We start from the raw sequence: 17717 nt of genomic DNA on the forward strand, positions 1-17717 counted from the left end.
AACGAGCTCCAACTGGGAAAAATCGATGTGAATAGTCATGCAACAAGGAATTCCAGGTCGAGAACCTAGTTGCTTTCAACGCAGGACTAATGCCGTGTTCATGCGCTAGTTGGAACTAGGAAACTCTGAAATGTCGGACTTGGAAACTGGCTGGAGCTACAGTTGAAGTCGGAAGTTTACATAAACTTAGGTTGGAGTCATTAAAACTCGTTTTTCAACCACTCCACAAACTTCTTGTTAACAAACTATAGTTTTGGCAAGTCGTTTAGGACATCTACTTTGTGCATGATGCAAGTAATGTTTCCAACAATTGTTTACAGACAGATTATTTCACTTATCATCCACTGTATCACAATTCCAGTGAGTCAGAGGTTTACATACACTAAGTTGACTGTGCCTTTAAACAGCTTGGAAAATTTCAGAAAATTATGTCATGGCTTTAGAAGCTTCTGATAGGCTAATTGACATAATTTGAGTCAATCAGAGGTGTACCTGTGGCTGTATTTCAAGGCCTACCTTCAACCTCAGTGCCTCTTTGCTTGACATCATGGGAAAATCAAAAGAAATCAGTCAAGACCTCAGAAAAAAAATTGTAGGCCTCCACAAGTCTGGTTCGTCCTTGGGAGAAATTTCCAAACGCCTGAAGGTACCACGTTCATCTGTACAAACAATAGTACGCAAGAATAAACACCATGGGACCACGCAGCTGTCATACCACTCAGGAAGGAGACGCATTCTGTCCCTAGAGATGAACGTACTTTGGTGCGAAAAGTGCAAATCAATCCCAGAACAACAGCAAAGGACCTTGTGAAGATGCTGGAGGAAACAGGTACAAAAGTATCTATATCCACAGTAAAACAAGTCCTATATCGACATTGGCCTTTCAGGTTCTCAGCAAGGAAGAAGCCACTGCTCCAAAACCGCCATAAAAAAGCCAGACTACGGTTTGCAACTGCACATGGGGACAAAGATCGTACTTTTTGTAGAAATGTCCTCTGGTCTGATGAAACAAAAATAGAACTGTTTGGCCATAATGACCATCATTATGTTTGGAGGAAAAAGGGGGACGCTTGCAAGCCGAAGAACACCATCCCAACCGTGAAGCATGGGGGTGGCAGCATCATGTTGTGGGGGTGCTTTGCTGCAGGAGGGACTGGTGCACTTCACAAAATAGATGGCATCATGAGGCAGGAAAATGATGTGGATATATTGAAGCAACATCTCAAGACATCAGTCAGGAAAAATCTTGGTCGCAAATGGGTCTTCCAAATGGACAATGACCCCAAGCATACTTCCAAAGTTGTAGCAAAATGGCTTAAGGACAACAAAGTCAAGGTATTGGAGTGGCCATCACAAGCCCTGACCTCAATCCTATAGAAACTTTGTGGCCAGAACTGAAAAAAACGTGTGCTAGCAAGGAGGCCTACAAACCCGACTCAGTTACACCAGCTCTGTCAGGAGGAATGGGCCTGAATTCACCCAACTTATTGTGGGAAGCTTGTGGAAGTCTACCTGAAACGTTTTACCCAAGTTTAAATTGTTTAAGGCAATGCTGCCAAATACTAATTGAGTGTATGTAAACTTCTGACCCACTGGGACTGTGATGAAAGAAATAAAACCTGAAATAAATCATTCTCTCTACTATTATTCTGACATTTCACATTCTTAAAATAAAGTGGTGATCCTAACTGACCTAAGACAGGGAATTCTTGCTAGGATTAAATGTCAGGAATTGTATTTGGCTAAGGTGTATGTAAACTTCCCACTTCAACTGTATATAGGTGCCGCGTTTAACCATTTAGCAGTCAGACATTTCAGAGTTTCCTAGTTCTCAACTAGTTGATTACATTAAAATGGTGGAAGCCCTCAATGGCACTGCCCATGCTATGACGGCCATTTTGGCCACTAGAGGCCTGCATCATTCTCTATGGTTGAATATAAAATGTTAATGTAGGCATGACCAAAGACATGACTGAAACAGGAACCAATGTTCATTTCGACATGAACAATATATTTTATTAACAATGGCAACACTGCCATGTTGGTCTGAGCCTTGTTGTTGGAAAACCACATTAGTGTCTGACTTTGGGCTGTCACAGATGCACCTCTCTGACTTCACTCCTCTTCTTTTGTCTACAGTTGGTTGCTTTCGCCCCATGCACACAGTAGATTGACTGGTAAGCTTAATGTGGCTCATTTCACAGTGGTTTCAGAGTCCTGCAATAAGAACTATGATGCTAATATTTATGTAAACTCTACATAGTTGTGTTCTGTGGGTGTCATTGAGTAGGCTGATATCTATAGTGTGCACTCATGAAATGGGGTAAGGCTGTACAGTATAATATGAATTCCATTAGACATAGATTGACTGGTAAGCTTAATGTGGCTAATTTCACAGTGGTTTCAGAGTCCTGCAGTAGGAGCTAAAATGCTAATATTTGTGTAAACTACATAGTTGTGTTCTGTGGGTGTCACTTAGTAGGCTGCATAGTGCATTTACAGTGCCTTCTGAAAGTATTCACTCCCCTTCACTTTTTCCACATTTTGTTGTGTTACAGCCTGAATTTAGCTTGTGCGTCGCTGACCTATACACAATACCCCATAGTGTCAAAGTGAAATTATGTTTTTATACATTTTTACAAATGAATTACAAATGAAAATCTGACAAACTGTAGAATCAAGTCAAGGAGTGCCATACAGAACCTCTATACCAGGCGGTGTTAGAGGAAAGCCCCAAAAATCACCCAAGACTCCAGCCACACAATCCATAGACTGTTCTCTCTACTAACGCATAACAAGCGGTACCAGTGCACCAAGTCTAGAACCAACTTGACCCTGAACTGATTCTACCCCCAAGCCATAACACTGCTAAACAAGGCTGCTAAATAGCTAATCAAAAAGTTACCCGGACTATCTGCATTGACCCTTTTTTGAACGAACTCTATTGCACTGACTCTATACACACACACTGAACTCTACCCCCCCCCCCCCCCCCACACACACACACACACACACACACACACACACACACACACACACACACACACACACACACACACACTTACATTGACACCCAAACAGACACAGACACCCACACCAGTGGAGGCTGCTGAGGGGAGGACGGCTCATGATAATGGCTGAAACGGAACCATGTGTATGATGTATTTGATACCATTCCATTCATTCCGCTCCAACCATTACCACGAGCATGTCCTCCCCAATTAAGGTGCCACCAACCTCTTCTGGCCCAGACGCACATAACATGGGCACACATTCATACTGATGCCACACACACATACTGTACACACACTTTTACACTCACCACATACGCTGCTGCTGCAGTTCAGTCTATTATCTATCCCGTTGCCTAATCACTTTACCCCAACCTTATATATATACATAGCTACCTCAATTACCTCGTATCCCTGCACATCGACTCGGTACTGGTACTCCCTGTATACAGCCATGTTATTTGTACTTGTTATTCACTGTGTATTTATTTCTTGTGACACTATTTTTATTTTATATATTTTTGTATCTTTATCTTTAACTCTGCATTGTTGGAAAATGACACATAAGTACTTTTATTTGTTTGCTTCACTTTCAATGAGAGACATTAATTTTGAAAGCAAAACACACACACACACACACACACACACACACACACAGAGGATGACAGTGGCCGGTGACCATAGCAACGGAGTAAATAAACATTGCTATAACACCAAAAGCATGCATAATAAGTATTTACAGTCAACAAAAATTATTAACTGAAAAATAAATTAGAAAAAATTATTTGTGTTGTTAGATGTGACTGTAAACCAATAAAGGCCATGTTAGCTGACTGATATTATCTCATTGTAGAACAGGGCTAACATTTTTCTAATATTTTTTTGTTAACTGTCCCTTTAATTGCACATTTTAGTTAATTGTCCCTTTAATTGCAGGCACCTCTGAGCCATAGAGATGTATAGTGATCACAACGTATCAGTCCACAATGGTGCTGCCTTTCGTAATATAGGCTTTTGGGTACCAGAGATCTCTGTACATCTCTATGCTCTGAGCAACCTGCAACCAATTTCATTTGTTAAATACCTGAGTTTCTTTCGACTTTTAGTTTCAGTGCTAGGCAGTAGTACAAACCTCTCCAGCATTCATCCTTTTATTTGTATTATCCCATTATTTCATAAGTCAGACAGCCATCCAGGCTTCCTAGTTAAATAAAGGTTAAATAAATGATATATTGTTTTAAATAGGACCATATAAATGTCCTGTCAAAATATTTATATTTGTGTGTGTGTGTGTGTGTGTGTGTGTGTGTGTGTGTGTGTGTGTGTGTGTGTGTGTGTGTGTGTGTGTGTGTGTGTGTGTGTGTGTGTGTGTGTGTGTGTGTGTGTGTGTGTGTGTGTACACCTGTTAAAAGTTTAGACACCTACTCATTCAAGGGTTTTTCTTTATTTTTACTATTTTCTGAATTGTAGAATAATTGTGAAGACATCAAAACTATGAAATAACAGATTTCCACCGGTCTAATGTCCATTGCTTGTGTTTCTTGGTCCAAGCAAGTCTCTTCTTACTATTGGTGTCCTTTAGTAGTGGTTTATAGGGCAATATTCTATTGCTGTAGTAGCGTTCCCCCCCAGAAAGCTATGACTTTTTGCTTTCGCCTGGAATTGTTTGTCTGAGAATAAAAATAACACGTTTCAACCCATGTGATCTAGTACACAAAAGTATTTTGATTTATTTCACCTTTATTTAAAGTATAATAAACATACAAATATGATTACAAAAGTGTGAATATATATATATTAGTCACATGTGCTGAATACACTGTAGACCTTACAGTGAAATGCTTACTTACAAGCCCCTAACAACAATGCAGTTTTAAAAAAAGAATGTGGGTAAGAATAAGAGATAAAAGTAGCAAGTAATTAAACAAGTCATTGCCTGTATAGAATTTTATTTACTTGACTTGAAAAACCTTGTGACTCGACATGCTCTTAGAATGCATGACTTGGCCTTGACTCGACATGTTCTACTTGGGACTTGACTTGACACTTGAATCTTGTGACTTGGCCCCACCTATGCCTCTATGATTTAGCGTTTTAACCATTCTGGTTTAACCAGTTGAGCTGACAGACGTTTTGCACTGCTTCGATATGGTTTTGGTCAATTTAGCAAGAGGGCAATATTTTATTGCTGTAGTAGCGTTACCCCCCAGAAAGCTATGACTTTTTGCTTTTGCCTGGAATTGTTTGTCTGAGAAAAGAAATAACACGTTTCAACCCATGTGATCTAGTATACAAAAGTATTTTGATTTATTTCACCTTTATTTAAAGTATAATACACATACAAATATGATTACAAAAGTGTGAATGAATAACCCTTTTATATATATATATATATATATATTAGTCACATGTGCTGAATACACTGTAGACCTTACAGTGAAATGCTTACTTAGGAGCCCCTAACAACAATGCAGTTTATATATATATATATATATATATATATATATATATATATATATATATATATATATATATATATATATATAGTACCAGTCAAAAGTTTGGACACCTACTCATTCAAGTGTTTTTATTTTTACTATTTTCTACATTGTAGAATAATAGTGAAGACATCAAAACTATGAAATAACACATATGGAATCGTGTAGTAACCAAAAATTAATAAACAAATCAAATTATAGTCTATTTTTGATATTCTTCAAACTAGCCACCCTTTGCATTGATGACAGCGTTGCACATTCTTGGCATTCTCTCAACCAGCTTCATGATTCTGTATTCATCGTAGCTGTTTACATACCACCACAGTCAGAGGCTGGCACTAAGACAGCAGCTGTGTTCCGCCATAAGCAAATAAGAAAATGCTCACCCAGAGGTGCGCTCCTAGTAACCGAGGACTTTAATGCAGGGAAACTTAAATCCGTTTGACCGAATTTCTATCAGCATGTTAAATGTGCAACCAGAAGAAAAATAACTCTGGACCACCGATACTCCACACACAGAGACGCATACAAAGCTTTCCCTCGCCCTCCATTTTTAAAATCTGATCATAATTTTATCCTCCTGATTCCGGCTTACAAGCAAAAATTAAAGCAGGATGCACCAGTGACTAGCTCAATAAAAAAGTGGTCAGATGCTACAGGACTGTTTTGCTAGCACAGACTATGTTCCAGGATTCCTCCGATGGCATCATCCATTTTTTTTACCTTTATTTAACTAGGCAAGTCAGTTAAGAACAAATTCTTATTTTCAATGACAGCCTAGGAACAGTGGGTTAACTGCCTGTTCAGGGGCAGAACAACAGATTTGTACCTTGTCAGCTCAGGGATTTGAACTTGCAACCATTTCGGTTACTAGTCCAACGCTCTAACAACTAGGCTACCCTGCCGCCCCAAGAGCATCAATAAGTGCATCGATGATGTCGTCCCCACAGTGACCGTACGTACATACCCCAACCAGAAGCCATGGATTACAGGCAGCATCCGCACTGAGCTAAAGGCTAGAGCTGCCGCTTTCAAGGAGCGGGACTCTAACCCGGAAGCTTATAAGAATTCCCGCTATGCCCTCCAACGAACCATCAAACAGGCAAAGCGTCAATACAGGACTAAGATTGAATCGTAATACACCGGTTCTGATGCTCGTCGAATGTGGCAGGGCTTGCAAACCATTACAGACTACAAAGGGAAGCACATCCGAGAGCTGCCCAGTGACACAAGCCTACCAGATGAGCTAAACTACTTCTATGCTCGCTTCGAGGCAAATAACACTGAAAAATGCATGAGAGCACCAGCTGTTCTGGAAGACTGTGTGATCATGCTCTCCACAGCCGATGTGAGTAAGACCTTTAAGCAGGTCAACATTCACAAGGCCGCAGGGCCAGACGGATTACCAGGACGTGTGTCACGTCCTGACCAGCAGAGGGTGTTGTTGTGTAGTTTTTGGTCAGGACGTGGCAGAGTATGTCTGAGTATGTGTGTTCTGGGGGTTGTGTTTCTATGTGGGTCTGTGTGGCTCCCGATCACGGACAGCTGGTTATCGTTGTTCCTGATTGGGAGTCATATAATTAGGAGTATGTTTGTCACTTGGGTTTGTGGGTGGTTGAGTTAACACTGCTGTTCGTTTGTTTGTAAGTATTAGCATGTCACTTTATTTCATTCGTGTTTATTTTGTTTTTCCATGTTCATCACATTTAATAAATATGATGTGGAGCACGCAACCCGCTGCGTATTGGTCGTACAGTGATTTTGAAATATCTTCAGACGAAGGAGAAAACTATGACAACGTGTACTGCGAGCGTGCGCTGACCAACTGGCAAGTGTCTTCACTGACATTTTCAACCTCTCCCTGTCCGTGTCTGTAATGCCAAAATGTTTTAAGCAGACCACCATAGTGCCTGTGCCCAAGAACACTAAGGTAACCCACCTAAATGACTACCGACCCGTAGCACTCATGTCTGTAGCCATGAAGTGCTTTGAAAGGCTGGTCATGGCTCACATCAACACCATTATCCCAGAAACCCTAGACCCACTCCAATTTGTGTACCGCCCCAACAGATCCACAGATGATGCAGTCTCTATTTCACTCCACACCGCCCTTTCCCACCTGGACAAAAGGAACACCTATGTGAGAATGCTATTCATTGACTACAGCTCAGCGTTCAACACCATAGTGCCCTCAAAGCGCATCAATAAGCTAAGGACCCTGGGACGTAACACCTCCCTCTGCAACTGGATCCTGGACTTCCTGACGGGCCGACCCCCAGGTGCAAAGGTTAAGAAACAACACATCTGCCACGCTGATCCTCAACATGGGGGCCCCTCAGGGGCGCATGCTCAGTCCCCTCCTGTACTCCTTGTTCACTCATGACTGCACGGTCAGGCACGACTCCAACACCATAATTACATTTGCTGATGACAGGACAGTGGTAGGCCTGATCAACGACGAGACAGCCTATAGGGAGGAGGTCAGAGACCTGACCGTGTGGTGCCAGGACAACAACCTCTCCTTCAACGTGGTTAAGAAGAAGAAGCTGATTGTGGTCTACAGGAAAAAGAGGACCGAGCACGCCCCCATGCTCATCGACGGGGCTGCAGTGGAGCAGGTTGAGAGCTTCAAGTTCCTTGGTGTCCACACCACCAATAAACTAACATGGTCCAAGCACACCAAGACAGTCGAAGAGGGCACCACAAAACCTATTCCCCCTCAGGAGACTGAAAAGATTTGGCATGGGTCCTCAGATCCTCAAAAGGTTCTACAGCTGCACCATCGAGAGCATCCTGACTGATTGCATCACTGCCTGATATGGCAACTGCTAGACCTCCAACCGCAAGGCACTACAGAGGGTAGTGCGAACGGCCCAGTACATCACTGGGGCCAAGCTTCCTGCCATCCAGGACCTCTATTCCAGACGGTGTCAGAGGAAGGCCCTGAAAGACTTCAGTCACCCTAATCATAGACTGTTCTCTCTGCTACCGCCTGGCAAGCGGTACCGAAGGGCCAAGTGTAGGTCCAAGAGGCTTCTAAACAGCTTCTACCACCAAGCCATAAGACTCCTGAACGTCTAGTCAAATGGCTAACCAGACTATTGGCATTGCTCCCCCCCTCCCCTTCTTTACACCACTGATACTCTCTGATGTCATCTATGCATAGTCACTTCAATAACTGTACCTACATCTACAGTGAGGGAAAAAAGTATTTGATTCCCTGCTGATTTTGTACGTTTGCCCACTGACAAAGAAATGATCAGTCTATAATTTTAATGGTAGGTTTATTTGAACAGTGAGAGACAGAATAACAACAAAAAAATCCAGAAAAACGCATGTCAAAGATGTTATAATTTGATTTTTTACACGGGGCGCTGTCCTCAGATAATCGCATGGTATGCTTTCGCCGTAAAGCCTTTTTGAAATCTGACAAAGCAGCTGGATTAACAAGAAGTTAATCTTTAAGTCGATGTATAACACTTGTATATTTTATGAATGTTTATTATGTGTATTTCTGTATTTTAAATTTGGCGCGCTGCAATTTCATCTGGATGTTGGCCTAGAGAGGTTGTATCAAAAGTAAAATAAAAAAATAATTTCAAATTCCTTAAGCAAACCAGATGCACCTTTTATTTATTTTTTGCTGTTAGCCAGGGGGACACTCCAACCCTCAGACATAATTTAAAAATGTGTTTAGTGAGTCTGCCAGATCAGAGGCAGTAAGGATGACATCTTGATAAGTGTGTGAATTAGATCATTTTCCTGTCCTGCTAAGCTTTAAAAATGTAAAGAGTACTTCTGGGTGTCAGGGAAAATGTATGGAGTAAATAGTACATAATTTCCTTTAGGAATGTAGTGAAGTAAAAGTATAAAGTTGTCAAATATAAATAGTAAAGTACAGATACCCAAAAAAAACGACTTAATTAGTACTTTCAAGTATTTTTACTTAAGTACTTTACATCACTGTCAATCAAGTTAATGTAAACAACTACTGTTTTTGGACCATGTAGAGTTACCGTCACAAAGAAAACAGGAGCACTGCCTCCGCTATTCCAGCACCATTTCAACTTAAACATTTCAACATCATCAAATCAACTAGGCTATATGCTTAGCTTAATAAAGTGAAAACTTATAGATGCCAAAAACTATTTGGTTCAATCAACATTGCTAAATATCATGTGGCTGTCCTTGGTACTGATTTTCTTTCTTTCTCTCTGTGTGTGTGTGTGTGTGTGTGTGTGTGTGTGTGTGTGTGTGTGTGTGTGTGTGTGTGTGTGTGTGTGTGTGTGTGTGTGTGTGGACACCCAGGTAGAGAAAACATGTTGACTTGCCCTACTTGTAGACTAGGGGGAATCTCAATTGCATCCCCTCTGACCTTTGAGAAGGAGGCAAGGATTATGCAACTGAGATTCTCCCTAGATGAACGCCAATGCCATCCTCTTTCATGTTAGCAAAACGGTCTATGACTCTGTCATATAGTAGTACACATGTTTAATTTTTGTTGTCCTAGTCTAAGCTACCTGGTTCAAATGCTTGCTAGCCTAAGTTCCTTGAATGGGCAACAATGAACCAGCTAAGCTAGCTAGTTAATGTGAGCTTACTACACTAAACAAAAATATAAACACAGCATGTAAAGTGTTTTCGCCATGTTTCATGAGCTGAAATAAAAGATCCAAGAAATGTTCCATAATTACAATGAGCTTATTTCTCTCAAATTTAGGGCACAAATTTGTTTACATCCTTGTTAGCGAGCATTTCTCCTTTGCCAAGACAATCCATCCAGCTGACAGGTGTGGCATATCAAGAAGCTGATTAAACAGCATGATAATTACACAGGTGCACCTTGTGCTGGGGACAGAATGTGCAGTGAGCATTCCTGCAGTGAGCATGGCAATGGCACGCTCCCTCAACAGAAAGCATGCCATTGCCATGCTCACTGCAGGAATGTCCACAAGAGCTGTGGTCAGAGAACTGAATGTTAATTTCTCTACCATAAGCTGCCTCCAACATTTTAGAGAATTTGGCCGACCGGCCTCACAACCGCAGACCACGTGTAACCACTCCAGCCCAGGACCTCCACATCTGGCTTCTTCACCTGCGGAATTATCTGACACCAGCCACCTGGAAAGCTATGTGAAACTGGTTTTGCACAACTGAAGAATTTCTGCACAAACTGTCAGAAACCGTCTCAGGGAAACTCATCTGCGCGCTCATCCTCACCGGGATCTTATTCCGAGTCGTAACAATTGCATTATATCGATGGCAATTTAGATGCACAGAGATACCGTGACGAGATCCCGAGGCCCATTGTGGTGCTATTCATCCGCCATCACCTCATGTTTCAGCATGACAATGCACAACCCCATGTCGCAAGCATATGTATACAATTCCTGGAAACTGAAAATGTCCCAGTTCTTCCATGGCCTGCATGCTCACCAAACATGTCCCCTATTGAGCATCTTTAGGAAGCTCTGGCTCCCAGTACCCTCCAATATCCAGTAACTTCACACAGACATTGAAGCGTGGCACAACATTCCATAGGCCACAATCAACAGCCTGATCAACTCAATACGAAGGAAATGTATCGCGGTGCATGAGGCAAATGCTGGCCACACCAGATACTGACTGGTTTTCTAATCCAGGCCCCTACCTTTTTATTTTTAAGGTATCTGTGACCAACGTTCCCAGTCATGTGAAATCCATAGATTGGGGCCTAATTCATTCATTTCAATTGACTGGTTTCCTTATGAACTGTAACTCAGTAAAATCGTTGAAATTGTTGCATGTTGCATTTTATATTTTTGTTCAGTATACATCTAGGATACATATGGAACTTCATACGTCTCAGGCCAGTGGCGCAATGTATAGATTTATGGTTAGACCAGAATTTCCTTTATAATCATTGGCCTGTACAAATCCAAATCTCCATCCATGCCTTATGAAAGAGGCCGATATGAGCTAGCTAGCTACTGCAGGACAACAACATAAGCAGACCAAGAACAGACAAGTTTTCTTTCTAACAATTAAGTTTCGCTTTTGATGTGATTTGATTGGTGTGAAGCTAAATCTAGATTGTGCTTCTTTGAGGGGTGGTTTTTGCTGTGCCAGCTCAATGCTGATTGGCTAATTCTTATATATTTTTTCATCAAGGGAGGCTAAATGCTAGCTGGCATCAATCAATCAAATGCTACGGGCGGCAAAATGTCAAACTCTTTTTGGCCAGACAACATCCAATACATGGGCTACACCTCATGAGACAGCGGGGCGCTGTTTCCCTCGCTCTGATGATTTCTCCGGTGAGATAGATTCAGCCACTAGTGAATTGAAGCTAAATCATAAAAACACAGACACGAAAGAGATTATTTTACAAAATCACTTTTTCTGAGCAATTGTAGCTCAGTATTTGTATTAATTTTATACAGTCGTTTTTGCTCATCTTCTTTCAAGGGTGGCAATAATTTTGGACCTGACTGTATTAGCAGTAAAATCTACCATTCAATTCTGTCAACATCTTTAAATTGTCTGAAAATATTTGATTTGATTTAGGTTAAGAATTTTCTCAAACCTGTATTATTCTACAAAAATATCTGTGTATAATCAAATAAGTGGATTTAACACTAGCTACTATGGCCTGTTACCAATCTGTTACTCAAGTATCAAATCTGTTATCACAGCTATTTGCATGAGGGGGATGTGTGAAACTTACTCCTCAGCCTGAAGTGTCACCACCTGCGCTGCTGAATAGCTAGCTTTTCTCTGGTGTGACTGGTAAGACGCATCTGGAGGGTCATCGCGTGTGTTTTCCAGGCAGAGGTCCTGGGTTCGAGCCTTGGTATGAGGTGAGTCAGGAGGACACGGTACTCGCTAAGCAAAATAAGAATTTGTTCTTAACCCTTGTGTAGTCTTAACATTCTGTATACTCCCCTTGTCCATAGGGTAAAAAATGACCCGCCTTCACTAAACCCCTAAAATAAAGCAGCCTAATTGAATTTTAAACCCCAAATCTATTTTGCATGAAGAAACAACCTGTCAGTCATCACAAACTTTGTGAATATCTGGGTTTTCCCTCTTCACAATGCAGAAAGACTGCATTTTTTAATTTCATTTAAAAAAATTATTTCACCTTTATTTAAGCAGGTAGGCCAGTTGAGAACAAGTTCTCATTTACAACTGTGACCTGGCCAAGATAAAGCAAAGCAGTGCGACAAAAACAACAACACAGAGTTACACATGGGATAAAGAAACGTAGTCAATGAAACAATAGAAAATCGGTATACAGTGTGTGCAAATGAAGTAAGGAGGTAAGGCAATGAATAGGCCATAGTGGTGAAGTAATTACATTTTAGCAATTAACACTGGAGTAATAGATGTGCAGATGAGGATGTGCAAGTAGAAATACTGGGGTGAAAAAGAGCAGAAAAAAACAATAACAAATATGTGGATGAGGTAGGTAGTTGGTTGGATGGGCTATTTACAGATGGGCTGTGTACAGCTGCAGCGATCGATAAGCTGCTCTGACAGCCGATGCTTGAAGTTAGTGAGGGAGATAAACAATTGAAGTCGGAAGCTTACATACACCTTAGCCAAATACATTTAAACTCAGTTTTTCACAATTCCTGACATTTAATCCTAATAAAAATTCCCTGTCTTAGGTCAGTTAGGATGACCACTTTATTTTAAGAATATGAAATGTCAGAATAATAGTAGAGAGAATGATTTATTTCAGGTTTTATTTCTTTCATCACATTCTCAGTGGGTCAGAAATGTACATACACTCAATTAGTATGTGGTAGCATTGCCTTAAAAAATTTAAACTTGGGTAAAACGTTTCAGGTGGACTTCCACAAGCTTCCCACAATAAGTTGGGTGAATTCAGGCCCATTCCTCCTGACAGAGCTGGTGTAACTGAGTCAGGTTTGTAGGCCTCCTTGCTAGCACACGCTTTTTCAGTTCTGCCCACACATTTTCTATAGGATTGAGGTCAGGGCTTGTGATGGCCACTCCAATACCTTGACTTTGTTGTCCTTAAGCCATTTTGCCACAACTTTGGAAGTATGCTTGGGGTCATTGTCCATTTGGAAGACCCATTTGCGACCAACCCTTAACCTCTTGACTGATGTCTTGAGATGTTGCTTCAATATATCCACATCATTTTCCTCCCTCATGATGCCATCTATTTTGTGAAGTGCACCAGTCCCTCCTGCAGCAAAGCAACCCCACAACATGATGCTGCCACCCCCATGCTTCACGGTTGGGATGGTGTTCTTCGGCTTGCAAGCCTCCCCCTTTTTCCTCCAAACATAATGATGGTCATTATGGCCAAACAGTTCTATTTTTGTTTCATCAGACCAGAGGACATTTCTACAAAAAGTACGATCTTTGTCCCCATGTGCAGTTGCAAACCGTAGTCTGGCTTTTTTTATGGCGGCTTTGGAGCAGTGGCGTCTTCCTTGCTGAGCGGCCTTTCAGGTTATGGGACGATATAGGACTCATTTTCCTATGGATATAGATACTTTTGTACCTGTTTCCTCCAGCATCTTCACAAGGTCCTTTGCTGTTGTTCTGGGATTGATTTGCACTTTTCGCACCAAAGTACGTTCATCTCTAGGAGACAGAATGCGTCTCCTTCCTGAGTGGTATGACAGCTGCGGGGTCCCATGGTGTTTATACTTGCGTACTATTGTTTGTACAGATGAACGTGGCACCTTCAGGCATTTGGAAATTGCTCCCAAGGATGAACCAGACTTGTGGAGGTCTACAAACATTTTTGTGAGGTCTTGGCTGATTTCTTTTGATTTTCCCATGATGTCAAGCAAAGAGGCACTGAGTTTGAAGGTAGGCCTTGAAATACATCCACAGGTACACCTCCAATTGACTCAAATTATGTCAATTAGCTTATCAGAAGCTTCTAAAGCCAAGACATCATTTTCTGGATTTTTCAAGCTGTTTAAAGGCACAGTCAACTGTATGTAAACTTCTGACTCGCTGGAATTGTGATACAGTGAATGATAAGTGAAATAATCTGTTTGTAAACAATTGTTGGAAAAATTACTTGTATCCTAACCGACTTGCCAAAACTATAGTTTGTTAACAAGACATTTGTGGAGTGGTTGAAAGACAAGTTTTAATGACTTCAACCTAAGTGTATGTAAACTTTCGACTTCAACTGTAAGTCTCCAACTTCAGTGACTTTTGCAATTCGTTCAAGTCATTGGCAGCAGAGAACTGGAAGGAAAGGCGGCCAAATCAGGTGTTGGCTTTGGGGATGACCAGTGAAATATACCTGCTGGAGCACGTGCTATGGGTAGGTGTTGCTATGGTGATCAGTGAGCTGAGATAAGGCGGGGCTTTACCTGGCAAATACTTATAGATGACCTGGAGCCAGTGGGTTTGGCGACGAATATGTAGCGAGGATCAGCCAATGAGAGCAGACAGGTTGCAATGGTGGGTAGTATATGGGGCTTTGGTGACAAAACGGATGGCACTGTGATAGACTGCATCCAATTTGCTGAATGAAGTGTTGGAGGCTATTTTGTAAATGACATCGCCGAAGTCAAGGATCAGCAGGATAGTCAGTTTTACGAGGGTATGTTTGGCAGCATGAGTGAAGGATGCCTTGTTGCGAAATAGGAAGCCGATTCTAGATTTAATTTTGGACTGGAGATGCTTAATATGAGTCTGGAAGGAGAGTTTACAGTCTAGCCAGACACCTAGGTATTTGTAGTTGTCCACATATTCTAAGTCAGAACCGTCCAGAGTAGTGATGCTAGGTGGGCGGGCGGGTGCGGGCAGCGATCGGTTGAAGAGCATGCATTTAGTTTTACTAGCATTTAAGAGCAGTTGGAGGCCACATAAGGAGTGTTGTGTGGCATTGAAGCTCATTTGGAGGTTTGTTAACACCGTGTCCAAAGAAGGGCCAGATGTATACAGAATGGTGTCGTCTGCGTAGAGGGGGATCAAATAATCACCCGCAGCAAGAGCGACATCATTGATATATACAGAGAAAAGAGTTGGGCCGAGAATTTAACCCTGTGGCACCCCCACAGAGACTGCCAGAAGTCCAGACAACAGGCCCTCCGATTTGACACACTGAATTCTATCTGAGAAGTAGTTAGTGAACCAGGCAAGGCAGTCATTAGAGAAACCAAGGCTGTTGAGTCTGCCGATAAGTATACGGTGATTGACAGAGTCGAAAGCCTTGGCCAGGTTGATGAAGACGGCTGCATAGTACTGTTTTTTATCGATGGTGGTTATGATATTGTTTAGTACCTTGAGCTGAGGTGCACCCGTGACCAGCTCGGAAACCGGATTGCATAGCGGAGAAGGTACGGTGGGATTCAAGATGGTCCGTGATCTGTTTGTTCACTTGGCTTTCGAAGACTTTAGAAAGGCAGGGCAGGGTGGATATAGGTCTGTAACAGTTTGGGTCTAGAGTATCTCCCCCTTTGAAGAGGGGGATGACCACCGCCACTTTCCAATCTTTAGGAATCTCGGACGATACAAAAGAGAGGTTGAACAGACTAGTAATAGGGGTTGCGAAAATGGCGGCAGATAATTTTAGGAAGAGAGGGTCAAGATTGTCTAGTCCAGCTGATTTGTAGGGATCCAGATTCTGCAGCTCTTTCAGGACATCAGCTGTCTGGATTTGGGTGAAGGAGAAGTGGGGGGGGGGCTTCGGGCCAGTTACTGCGGGGGGGTGCAGAGCTGTTGGCCGGGGTTGGGGTAGCCAGGTGGAAAGCGTGGCCAGCCGTAGAGAAATGCTTCTTGGAATTCTCGATTATCGTGGATTTATCGGTGGTGACAGTGTTTCCTAGCCTCAGTGCAGTGGGCAGCTGAGAGGAGGTGCTCTTATTCTCCATGGACTTTATAGTGTCCCAAAACTTTTTGGAATTAGTGCTGCAGGATGCAAATTTCTGTTTGAAAAAGCTAGCCTTTCCTTTCCTAACTGACTGTGTATATTGGTTCCTGACTTCCCTGAAAGGTTGCATATCGCAGGGACTATTCGAAGCTAATGCAGTGCGCCACAGGATATGGTGACAAGGACCATGTTATTTTGCTATTCTTTGACAAAAATGTCTCTCTTTCAGCTTGTGGGATTTGTTCTTCATCTGAAGATGATGCATTGTGCTTTGGGTTGTATTCTTCCCCATCTTCTTCTTCAGATGCCTCCTCCTCTTCTAAATCATTGTTCTCTTGTTCCTCCTGGACATCTGAAAAAAATCAGATCTACGACCTGTTGGGCACTGAAATGTGCACTCATGGCTTCAGCACAGAGAGAACTGGGGGGACTGTCATCTGCAGCACCTTTATAGCCTCTGACTGCATTCCCCATTAGTAAACAATGCATTCAAGAAATGTTTATTTTGTCTGAAATTGTTTTTCTTTTGTCTGTGAACTTGAGTCATGTGTGGGGTCGCGGAGGGGAGATGCTGCACATGCACAAGAAAGTTTTAGTTTTGTCTGAGTTCAATTAGTAGCACACATAATCTCCATTTCTCATTGTGTGTGTGTGTGTGTGTGTGTGTGTATGTGTGTGTCTTTGTGGTTTTTGTGGTGTGTAAATTATTTTATGCATGGTCAAAAATGACCCTAAGACAATCTATGTACCCCGGTGGTGTACAGCTTTCATGGAAATATGAACAAAGGCATTGTTTCACTTTTTCTAATGTTGGGATCACTCTAGGAAAAGTAAAATGTGTTTTACGTGCTGTTTTTGAGGTTGAGTTCCCCACACATCACAACATGTTTCGGTGACTGCGTGATACTTATAGCAAAACTGAAAGGATCCTTTGAATGTAGTGACAGGAATGTCCATTGTAATAACATTGAGCCCATTTCCTGTTGTTATCCGTGATTTGGGATTGATTTTATTTGTCAGCGGCTCTCTGCTGTAGTCATTGATCAGTTCACTGTGTTAGTGAATGAGGCATAGAGGCATAGCCACGTGTTAACGCTAACCCAGTTCACTGGCCTGTGGGAGTCAGACTCCAGAGGGTATGACCCTTAGAGAGGTTGTCATCTGCGCAGACTAAAGGAGAGCATTCTAATGTATATTATGAGCAAAAAAGGAACCAGAAAACAACTGCCAAACACTTTGACGAAATCTCTTCAAAGTATTTACACAAATCGCAATTTTGGCAGACATTTTCTGAGGGAACTGGTTTTATACTGGTAAAGTTTTTTGGGGAGGAGAGGAAGACCAACAGAG

The sequence above is a fragment of the Salmo trutta genome, chromosome 2 (genome assembly GCF_901001165.1).
Source record: "Salmo trutta chromosome 2, fSalTru1.1, whole genome shotgun sequence".
In the NCBI taxonomy this organism is placed as follows: Eukaryota; Metazoa; Chordata; class Actinopteri; order Salmoniformes; family Salmonidae; genus Salmo; species Salmo trutta.